Raw genomic sequence first — 12,303 nt, 5'->3', positions numbered from 1 at the left:
AACAAAATCCCAAGAATAATATCAGACCACAATGCATTAATTCTTGGAATTACAGTCAACCCACAATTTACTCAACAGCGGTCCTGGTCGTTTGATAGGAAACTTCTGTCTAATAATGAATTTATATCCTACATCAAAAATTGGACCGAAGAGTTTTTTTTAATATAAATCGGTTCAGTGCTTCTAGAAATATAATATGGGACACATAAAAATCCGTTTTAAGAGGAGAGATTTCTAGCTTTCAATATGCTGCACGAACTAAAATAAGAAACCATTATGAAGCAAAATTATCCGAGCTGGCCAAAGCTGAATTAGAGCACACCTCCCTTATTGTACAGGGCAAAGACGCTAGTAATCAATGGCTTCAGGTAGCAGTTTTAAAAGCTAAACTCAACACTAATCTCAGCCAGAAAGCCGCTCAAACTTAGAGCTTACTGAAAGAAAGCATATGAAAGCGGTGAAAAAGTAGGTAAACAGTTGGCACTTCGAACCCGTCAAAAAAATGCATAAAAAAATATTTCAACAATTGTAGATGGTGGGCAGACTTATGTTCAACCTGCTGATATTATCTTTCAATTTCAACGATATTATCAAAAATTATATTCTGAAGAAGTAATCACTTCTGAAGAAGAAGATATTGATAATTTTCTGGCGGGCTTTCTTAACAATCCGACAGCCGCTAGTCTACTAGATGATATAGCAAGAGAAGAACTTGAAGCCGAGATCACATTGGCTGAAGTAGAGTCTGCTCTATCGCTGTTAGCATCGGGCAAAGCAGCCGGCCCAGACAAACTGCCGATTTAAATTTATAAAATTCTTAGCCAACAATTAAGTCCCCTGTTATTGGATTTATTTTTGGGGGTTCAATATAACGGCATTCCTCCATGCTCTTGGGATGAGGCTAGTATTATAGTATTTCCTAAAAAGGGAAAATCACCCGAGCAACTGACTTCTTATCGCCCTATATCTTTGATTAATTCGGACTCCAAATTATATGCAAAGGTGATGGCTCTCAGACTCAGCAGGATCATTGGGAATCTGGTTTCGCCATGGCAGCATGGCTTCGTTCCGGGAAAAGGGACCACTGATCATACCCGTCGGGCTATTGCCCTCTTGATGCCATGTCTGTCACGGGGGGGGGGGCAGATGTCTATGATCCTGCTTGACGCTGAGAAAGCCTTTGATCGTGTCTCATGGAACTTTTTGTGGGTAGCCATGACACGTCTTAATTTTGGCCCTAAATTTCTTAAATGCATTAAATCCATGTATCAACATCCCAAAGCAAAACTTTTATTGTTAGGCTCAGAGTCTGGCTATATTAATATTGCAAGAGGTACAAGACAGGGGTGTCCTTGCTCGCCCCTGCTTTTCGCTCTTTACATTAATCCCCTAATTCTTAAATTTTTGGAAAGTGACGATATTAAGCCAATTCTCTGTAACCAATATGAAACAAAAGTTTTAGCCTACGCTAATGACATCGCGGTGTTAACATCCCACCCGACCGAGGCGATGCATGAAATTGAACGACTGTCTTTACAATTTGGCACTTACTCGGGTTATTCTCTCAATAGAGGACAGACCATTATCTTATGCACTGATAACACTCTCTGTCCAGACCAAAGAAGAGCCAAAACTGCTACTTATCTCGGAGTGATTATCTCCACTAATACCAAGACCCTAGTTAAAAATAATTTTGATCCACTCATAGATAAGATTAAGACAGATTTGGATAGAGTAAATGGTTTGTACCTATCCATTATCGGCAGGGTGAACTTTCTGAAAATGAACATATTGCCGAGATGTTTATATCTTTTTCGAACAATTCCTTTATCTTTACTTTACCCCGGCCAAACTCTTCGCGTGGGGTAAAAGAGATTGATCGATGCCCACGTTGCTCACAGGGTCCAGCGACCCTAATTCATATGTTTAGCAACTGTTCGGAACTCCTCGTCATAAAAAGCATGATTGCTTCATTTTGGGAGAAAATCTTCTTCCACAAACTCCCAGAGTCCGACACCCTATTTGTTCTAGGCTTTGATGACTCTTTGAAACTATCTAAATCTGAACAAAGATTAATTTTTATTGGTACAGCTGTACTGAGATTAATTTTGTCTGCCCGTTGGAAGGAAGATTCATCTCCTAGTTTTCAAATGTGGCTAGCTCGCTTTCTTGCGGTTTATAGTTATGAATCGGCAATATTTGCCACTAGAGGCATTAAAGCAAAGCTGCGAGGCGAAGAGTTATGGCGCCCAGTTTCTACTTGGAAAGCAGGTTTAATTTCCAGTGGAATTGGTTGAGACTAACGAAACTCTTTGATTGAATTTATTGTTGTCATTTTTCTTCATAATTTTATAATGTATTTATAAGACATCTTACCCATTTTGGTGTTCACTGGCTTTTATTGTCTTTCTTTTTATCTTCTGTTATCTCTATATTATTGCTTCTAAGATTCTTTCATCATATCATCTGTTCCCCTTGTATATACCTTACTCATTGTTTCAAATTTAATTGGATTGTCTTATGCTGATACTGGTTCTTTAATAAAAAAAATAAAAAAAATAAAAGAATGTAAAGAAGATTGTAAAAAAGTAACGCATGCAGTATTATCATTTTTGGCTTTACATGGACACAAAGTTTCACTATCCAAATTGCAATATTGTCAACAGGAGGTTACCTATTTAGCTCACCTCCTGTCGAAAGAGGGGGAGAGGTTATCACCAGACAGAATTTAAGCTGTACAAAACCTATCTCAACCAAAAAGAAAGATAAATGTGCATTTTTGGGCATTGTTTCATTTTGCAGACAATGGACAACATTTTTCCCCGATAATTAAACCTTTGTTGTCCCTAACGCATAAGGATATCTGCAATACTGTGCCCTGGTATCCGGAACACCAAGAAAACTTTGCAACGTTAAAAGACGCTTTATGCAGTGCACCTGCTTTGAGCACCCGAGATTATACTAAATACCTTCCTTTATTCATTCATATAAAGATGGTTGTGCTTTGGCTATATTAACACAGAAAAACAGTGAGAAGAATAGACCATGTGCCTATTTTTTCTCAACATTGGACCCAGTACCAAGAGGCCTACTGAACTGCCTTAAAAAACATAGCACCTCCTGCTCTAAAACAGGCGGTTTCAAATATAATTGGTCATGATGTTACTGTTTATGTACCCCACTCTGTGGACATCTTATTGAACAAGACAAAAACACAACATTTGACCAATGCCAGATTAACGCATCATGAATTGACACTGATGGCTGCAAATGTAATACCATTAATACAGCCACCCTGATGCCACTCCCTTTGGAGCAGGGAGAGAGATAGCACGACTGTGTGTGAGTGTCGCTAAAACTGAAATTATGGGCCGTGGATCTGGTTGACACACCACTACCACTTGTAAATGGCACCCTTTTTGTGCCCTGCTCTTGACTCAAGAAGCCGGAGACCACTACCACAACAGCATATGCGATCACAACAAACAAAATAGTGATAGAAACATGTAAGATAGAACAAAACTCAGGTGCAAAGATACAATATGGTCATTTAATTAACAGACTATTAAATGCTATTACACTACCTAAGAAAGTGGTTTTTGTAAAGTGTACAGCCCATAGGAAGATAACCGATGAAGTGGGTCAAGGAAATGCTTTTACTGATGCAATGGCAAGGAGTACTGACTTAGGCAAGAATATACTGATGTATGTAGTAAAAAACAATGGTTAAGGTAAGAAGGTAGTACGATTCATATGCAGCTGTAAAGAAAATTCAAGAATTAGCAGTCGGAGAGGGAAGAATAGATGGATAAGGGTTATGTTTTCAGTGACCATTTAGATGGATGAGTGGATTGAAAGTTAACAACTAAGTGGTTATTGCCAAATAGCTTTGTCCTACCAATGGTCCATGGCCCTGCACATGCGGGAGCCGATGGAATCAACAATATCATTCACAAAACATGGGAAAATCACAAACATAAGAAAAACAGTAGTTAATTTTTGTGGAAAAATTTGTATGACGTGCACAACACAATGTAGGGAAGGGAGTATCAGTACCACAGGTCATTTCCAAATGCCAGAGTATCCTTTTGAATGTCTCCAGATGGATTCTACCCAAGTAACCCCTTGCCGCAGAAAGCGATGTGTGTTGATAGGGATATATAGTTTCAGTAACGGGGTGGAGGCTTGTCCTTTGAAGGATAACACAGCTGTCAGCACCGCAAAAGCAACTGAAGTAATCAACTTAGTGTGTTAAGGTCCGGGCATTAAACAGAAGTTCCATTCTATACATCTTGCAAAGGCAGCAGGCATGGAGGGAGATGTAATGCAACTTTATAAAGAATAAACTGGGAAAGATAGGTCCATCAAGCTGATTGGCTTGGGTGGATGTTTACTTTTAGCATTGTTCTCTATGAGAAACCCTGTATTAGCCAAAACAAAGATGTCCCCACACGAGATGGTGATGGGCCGGCCAGCAAATGTTCATGGGTTTAAATCTCCATCAAAACTGCATGATTTACTGTAGTCTGCATTGTGGTAATACTGTAAGGAACTGACGAATAGGTTTTCTGCTATTCATCAACAGGTCAGAGACACTTGGTCCTCACCTTTGGAAGGAGTAATGCATAACATCAAGGCGGGCGACTGGGTCCTGACGAAAAACTGAGTGAAAGAACTGTCTACAGCCCCATTGGAAAGGACCAATACAAGTACTACTGGTGAAACAGACACGAGAGTGGTGTGACAGCCATAAGAACTGGATTCACCTGTAAAATGGGCCAGAACAGCCTCCGAAGGAAGTGTTTTGGAATGAAGTGGTAACGTGACTTCTGTGCCATTGGCCGCCCCACTTGCTAAGTCGCTCTACAACTTACACCCACAGAGATTGAAGTACTACATAGGAAGGTGCTTAGGACAGAAAAAGCACCAACTTTAATGGACTAACTTGTGTAGTGAGGTTAGTAAAATACGGACACTGCGAACTAAACAAATGTAATTGAGATGCATCCCTTTGAATGGCCAGTTGTCCCTGACGTAAATGCTTTATTGCCTGTAAATAATGCACAAGAGCAGAAGAAATTGAAAGTAACAGTGATCCTAGGGCTAATTTCAATTGTTGCTGGAATATTTGGTCTCACATAGGTGTTAGAGCAACATTGTCCTGTGTATTCTTTGGTCCCACACACACCTGCCCCTCCAGAGCATTGCCATGTAACATTGCCCCAGCACAAGGGTGCTCACCGACTAACTTTCAAGGAAAATGTATTCATTAGGACTATGCACAAAATAGCACCAGAGAAATACACCAGGAGAATGGGGATTGGATGTGGGAAGGTTAATTATCAGGAATATGGACTACATGCCATGCGGTTGGAAATTGTTAATGACCGCTGAGATAATAGGTGGAGCCATATTAGGATGTTGCCTGTGCATAAATTGTTTACTTATCTGTTCTGCAATTACATCAAGCGGTCGCTCTACTCCTACCTCCATTCAACAAACAAATGGATCCATGTTACAAAGAGAGAAGATTCAAAACGTAATGAACGTTGATGAAAGTGTGTTCCAGGATAATGAGGATACCGCTCATTGCCTAGTAACACTACCGCCTGTCTATTAATAAGTAGTGGAACGGACAGACCTCCTATGCACTTACATCAAGCGGTCGCTCTACTCCTACCTCCATTCAACAAACAAATGGATATATGTTACAAAGAGAGGAGATTCAAAACGTAATGAACGTTGATGAAAGTGTGTTCCAGGATAATGAAGATATCGCTCATTGCCTAGTAACACTACCGCCTGTATATTAATAAGTAGTGGAACGGACAGACCTTCCTATGTAAGGTCAGAAGTATTAAGTTGGGAACATTGAACAAAATTGCTGAGCTTGTGTTCAAAGGGTCAATTGTGAAAAATATATAATTTCTAACGCTTACTAGGATGCACACAAGTTCTTTTTAGGGCTCGGACTCCTCCCCCTGGGGGAGGAGTTAAGAGATCCTAATGTTATAAGAAAAAAAAGAAGAAGAAGAAGAAGGGCCTTGGTGAGAGGAATTCCACACATTCCTTTGCGTTTTCTGGCATCTGGTCAGTGATTCGTCTTCCCTGTGCTGTGTATGTAGTAGCCTTGAAGTGATAGGCTGTAAGTAATGTACGCGTGCCCGATGTGGCATTTTGTGTTCGAGAACGAGCATGGCAGAGTGATTAATCTTAATTACGAGCTGTCAGAGTGCCCGTGTAATGCAAGCCAGATGATGCGAACGCGTTCACAGCGGTGAGCGCGTTCAATGTTAAATGACGAGAGGCAGCAGGCGAGGCTCACAGAAGATGACTCATACATGCTCGGGCTAGGGGCCCGCAACGTTTGTCTTCCCCTTGGTTGCCGCTCCTGCCTGCAAGTGCCAAGGTACTGTTAATATCCCCCGCGGTGCGAGCCGTTCCTTTCACCAGACTCGCACCGCTCTGCTCTGTGTGCCTGCCTGCAGCCGTGAGCGCGCTCCAGCCCCTCCCGCTGGAATCCTTGGAAGTCGCCGAGTGCCCAGAGCCCCCACGGGTGAGTGAAAGCTGAAGGCTTCGTCTGCACTCCCCGTCAGGGACTCCGAGCCTCCCCCTGCCGCCCGCACTGCTCCCGGAGCCCTCCTGCACCGCTGGGCCGGCCCGCCTTTAACTCTGTCCTCGAGCCGAGAGGAAGAGCCGGGGCCGGCACAGGCGTGCTCACGCCCGATGCGTGAGCGTTGGTAGGGCCGGGTCAGTTTCACCGCGAAGAGGCAGGAGAGGCGCTGCCAGGCACGCCGAAGGCCGGGGAGAGTTCCAAAGCCCCAGAACGGAGAGAGGCTTTCGTTTAAAGGGCAAAGACACCTGTGGCTCATTTACACGGGCAAAGATGCAATTAAACTGAGGAACTTCTCCAACTTGAATGTCGGAATCCAGACACTTGGCAAAAGTAGCCTGTGTAAAAAAAAAACCAAAACTTTTTCCATACCCTTAATTCTGACCCCTCCCAGTGCAGAGGAAACGCCGAAGCTGTGCTTCACAAATATTGACAAATTCAGGTTTGCCCCCACCCCTCTGCATGCATCTTAAAGTTTACGTATAGAATTTATTTGAAATAATGTAATGTTTTTTAAAGAAATACTTACATTGACTAAAAGTTATTCACATATTTTGTAATACCAATATTTGTTTTATTTATATATACTTCTTAACATGAAATAAAATATATTTATGTTTAAAAGAAGGTTTCTACGGAGAGTGTTGCCGTACAACTGTTTGTCCGTGTGAGTGCAGAGTAGTGAGGGCAGAGTAGTGAGGGCAGAGTAGTGAGGGCAGAGTAGTGAGGGCAGAGTAGTGAGGGCAGAGTAGTGAGGGCAGAGTAGTGAGGGCAGAGTAGTGAGGGCAGAGTAGTGAGGGAAGAGTAGTGAGGGCAGAGTAGTGAGTAGTGAGTAGAGTAGTGAGTAGTGAGTAGAGTAGTGAGTAGAGTAGTGAGTAGAGTAGTGAGTAGTGAGTGCAGAGTAGTGAGTAGTGAGTAGTGAGTAGAGTAGTGAGTAGTGAGTGCAGAGTAGCGAGTAGTGAGTAGTGAGTAGCGAGTGCAGAGTAGTGAGTAGTGAGTGCAGAGTAGTGAGTAGTGAGTGCAGAGTAGTGAGTAGTGAGTGCAGAGTAGTGAGTAGTGAGTGCAGAGTAGTGAGTAGTGAGTGCAGAGTAGTGAGTAGTGAGTAGAGTAGTGAGTAGTGAGTAGAGTAGTGAGTAGTGAGTAGAGTAGTTAGTACAGAGTAGTGAGTAGAGTAGTGAGTGGAGAGTAGTGAGTAGAGTAGTGAGTAGTGAGTGCAGAGTAGTGAGTAGAGTAGTGAGGTGAGTAGAGTAGTGAGTAGAGTAGTGAGTAGTGAGTAGAGTAGTGAGTAGAGTAGTGAGTAGAGTAGTGAGTAGTGAGTGCAGAGTAGTGAGTAGTGAGTAGTGAGTAGAGTAGTGAGTAGTGAGTGCAGAGTAGCGAGTAGTGAGTAGTGAGTAGTGAGTGCAGAGTAGTGAGTAGTGAGTGCAGAGTAGTGAGTAGTGAGTGCAGAGTAGTGAGTAGTGAGTAGTGTAGTGAGTAGTGAGTAGTGAGTAGAGTAGTTAGTACAGAGTAGTGAGTAGAGTAGTGAGTGGAGAGTAGTGAGTAGAGTAGTGAGTAGTGAGTGCAGAGTAGTGAGTAGAGTAGTGAGGTGAGTAGAGTAGTGAGTAGAGTAGTGAGGTGAGTAGAGTAGTGAGTAAAGTAGTGAGTGCAGAGTAGTGAGTAGAGTAGTGAGTAGAGTAGTGAGTAGTGAGTGCAGAGTAGTGAGTAGAGTAGTGAGTAGTGAGTAGAGTAGTGAGTAGAGTAGTGAGTAGTGAGTAGAGTAGTGAGTAGAGTAGTGAGGTGAGTAGAGTAGTGAGTAAAGTAGTGAGTGCAGAGTAGTGAGTAGAGAAGTGAGTAGTGAGTAGTGAGTAGAGTAGTGAGTAGAGTAGTGAGTAGTGAGTGCAGAGTAGTGAGTAGTGAGTAGAGTAGTGAGTAGAGTAGTGAGTAGTGAGTCGAGTAGTGAGTCGAGTAGTGAGTAGAGTAGTGAGTAGAGTAGTGAGGTGAGTAGAGTAGTGAGTAAAGTAGTGAGTGCAGAGTAGTGAGTAGAGAAGTGAGTAGTGAGTAGAGTAGTGAGTAGAGTAGTGAGTAGAGTAGTGAGTAGTGAGTAGAGTGGAGAGTAGTGAGCAGAGTAGTGAGTAGTGAGCAGAGTAGTGAGTAGAGTAGTGAGTAGAGTAGTCAGTAGTGAGCAGAGTAGTGAGTAGTGGGTGCAGAGTAGTGAGTAGAGTAGTGAGTAGAGTAGTGAGTAGTGAGTAGAGTAGTGAGTAGTGAGTGCAGAGTAGTGAGTAGAGTAGTGAGTAGAGTAGTGAGTAGAGTAGTGAGTAGAGTAGTGAGTAGAGTAGTGAGTAGAGTAGTGAGTAGAGTAGTGAGTAGAGTAGTGAGTAGAGTAGTGAGTAGAGTAGTGAGTAGAGTAGTGAGTAGAGTAGTGAGTAGAGTAGTGAGTGCAGAGTAGTGAGTAGAGTAGTGAGTAGTGAGTGCAGAGTAGTGAGTAGAGTAGTGAGTAGAGTAGTGAGTAGTGAGTGCAGAGTAGTGAGTAGAGTAGTGAGTAGTGAGTAGAGTAGTGAGTAGAGTAGTGAGTAGAGTAGTGAGTAGAGTAGTGAGTAGAGTAGTGAGTGCAGAGTAGTGAGTAGAGTAGTGAGTAGAGTAGTGAGTAGGACATCACAGGCAGCAGCTGTGCAAGCTTCTTACACTCACAAGGAGACCACAGGCAGCTGAGGTGCAATCTTCTCCCACTCACAAGAACGACATCACAGGCAGCAGCAGTGCAAGCTTCTTACACTCACAAGGAGACCACAGGCAGCAGAGGTGCAAGCTTCTCACACTCACAAGAAGGACATCACAGGCAGTAACGGTGCAATATTCTCACACTCACAAGGAGATCACTGGCAGTACACACCACATGAACACACTCCATAACACATAGCAACAATACATTGGCATTTACAATGCCATTAGCTCAAACTCAAATAAATCCGAGCCCGATTGCATTTCTAATGCTTGTTTGTATTTAGCCGACATTTTGTGTCATGAGCTCTGATGCTTTTTGTAATCTTCTACGTCTGCACAAACAAGGTGCGTTTGTGTGCATCTTCGCCCACCTGGTAGTGTCGCAGATCTAGCTGCTCTGATATCTGCTTGCATTAGGCTTATCAGAAATCAGCTTCTGTTACCTGCACTTCTCGCTTGATGGAAATGTTACAAGAACTACCTGGGAGTCATAACCACAGAATGTTCCGAGCATCGGCCGTTGGGTATGTAGTTCCGAGCAGTATCTATATTTTTTGTACTTCGCACCTGGCCTAGCATAACGCTTGAGAAGCTCTGCGGTGACATATGTACTTATCAGAGATGATTTATATGTTTCCTGAGTGCCTACCGTGTAACCACAAACATCAACAAGATTAATGTTTTTTGACAACCGGCTACCTCTCATGGCCATTTCTAGCTCTGTGGGTTGTATGCCTGCTCGAGTAATAAATATTGACACATTTTTAGTTACCTAAGGCAGCTGGTCCTCTTGTTTGTGAGTGGACAAAGAAACTGCATTTCCACATTTATAAAAATGTGATTGTGATTATCAATTTTAGCATTAAATGCTTCCAACCAGTTTTTGGGTGGATGCTCCGGTCTGCTAAAACAGCAATTGTTGGTTGGATTTGCTTGCTTGAACCAAATTTTAAATGTGCATTTCGTATTCTATTTGCTTGCATGTACTGGTCTCTGTATTTATCCACAATCTTTTTAAAGTGCATAGACATATGGTATTTGGGTAGCAGACAATGGGATAAAAGACTAGTTGAGCAGGTAGGATTGGAAGGAGTCCAGAGATGATGAGCCTTTAAGTGAGAGTATTAAAATCCATGTGAACCTCTCTAGGAATCTGACTGAAGGCATAGCTGAATGGAAGCGGATAATTAATTGGGTGAGTGTAAGATAAAGTCTCTCCTCCCTTCCATGAGATCAGTTAGAAAATGGGATAGACGTACCCTCAGTTACTTTTCCATTTCCTTTGCTCCCTCCCTCCAAGGGATGAGCTGCAAGCACAAAGCCAGCAGATCTTCTACTTCAGGTGCGCATGACGTAAGGAATCAAGAAGGGAGTAGATACATTTAAATGAAGTAAGCCTCCACCGAATGAACTCCTGCCCACATTACATACCACCTGTATGGTAAAGTAACATACAAGTACCAGAATGAGTGGGTGAGGCACACTAACGAGGACAGGAAGAAGCTCCTTCTACAACATGTATCTTTAATAAAGAGAGATTAGGAGACTTCCAAGGGAAATTGAAGGATCTAAAAAATGAAATAAATGCTGTGAAGTGGCGTATCTTTTTGCAATGGCATGTGGAGACCCACAAATGAAAACATGAATCACAAGTCTCAGGAAAGAGAAACACACAGGAGAAAATAGAATACCAAATATGTCACCCCAGGGACAGACTCCAGGCTTGTGCTCCGGCTGCTTCACCTACTCACTATTACCCCAGATCACTGAACCACCAGAACAAGGAAGAGAGTGAGGAGGATTTATAGAACATGATCTTTCTCCACACTCAGAGGAGATTGGGGGGTGCAGCATTAAATGTACTGAGAAATGGAATAGTGCCTGTGGGACCGCAGGTGACCGGGGCACAAAAATGTGATGCGCAAGGCAAGCACTGCACATGCGTAGATAGGTGCGAGCGACTAGACAAGGCATTTATGTTCTATGGATCGATCTAGTGTGTGAGGATTATCTGTGCGGACATTGGAAGCAGGACTGTCCCAACACTATAACACGGTGCAGATCTTGCTGATCGATCAATTTTTTTCAGGTTACTCAAGTTATTCACTGCGCCCCCAGCCCTCAGAGTCCCCTAGTGTACCTCCAGATAGAGTTGATCTAGATGCTGAAGTGTGCATCCTACTCCTATGTTTTGGTAATTGTCCATGTTCCCGGTGGGTGGAAGCTTACACTAGTGTCAGAGCAGATGCCATCACAGTTTGTAAGGGCATTCTTAGGGATTTTATTCTCCTGTTTAGAATATGAAACTGGATCACTGCGGGACATACCATTTCGACTGTAGTACAGTAGACTTGCATTGCTTTATGGATACATCAACATGTTCTATGTTCATACTACCAAGGTAGAATTTAAATGGCCCACTGCCTTGCTGTTAGATTCTTGGTCCCGTAGATCGATAAGAGCCCAGAAAGTTAAGCTGAGACCAAACAAAATTGTTATAGTTTGTCCAATGATGATGCCATCAAACCCTCCAGCCTTAGCCGAGTGCCAGACTGAAGTCTGACACTGCCTTCAAGCTGGAGATTGAGTCAAATGAGTCACCAAAAGAAGGCGGTTCTTCAACACCTTAGGCGAGGTCCATACCAATTCCTTCTAATCAGCAACACTGCTATTAAATGATAAATCTTGGCAATATGGACCCACTCTTCTCAGTGCAAGCAAACTGCACCACTGAGACGACTGCCCTTCCTTCCAGCACCTTACCCCAGATGCTTCACTGATCAGTGGGCCAATCTACCCATGCACACCACGTTCATCTGCCCCTCCACAGCCGTACAATGCGGTGTTCATCACCCTTCATCGTCATCACCTCTTCCCAATGTAAGTGACCGGACACCGGATTATTCTTTGGGTTTGGTCTGCTATCTTTGCTGCTGCCTACAGCATTTGGCTGTTGGTGGGTACAGCATTGCTGTTGAATGGGGAGTTAT

At 43.0% G+C, this 12,303-nt stretch overlaps 1 protein-coding gene across 2 annotated transcripts in view; it reads right to left on the bottom strand.

The window, feature by feature from the left end:
• LOC144783789 (uncharacterized) overlaps window positions 1-12,303 on the bottom strand; it is a 226,454-nt gene that overhangs the window by 121,461 nt on the left and 92,690 nt on the right. The gene's annotated exons all lie outside the window — the stretch shown is intronic.

Source organism: Lissotriton helveticus, chromosome 10, assembly GCF_964261635.1.
Source record: "Lissotriton helveticus chromosome 10, aLisHel1.1, whole genome shotgun sequence".
Lineage (NCBI taxonomy): Eukaryota > Metazoa > Chordata > Amphibia > Caudata > Salamandridae > Lissotriton > Lissotriton helveticus.
The sequence above is the reverse complement of the archived record's forward strand: the minus strand, read 5'-3'. Positions and strand labels throughout refer to the sequence as shown.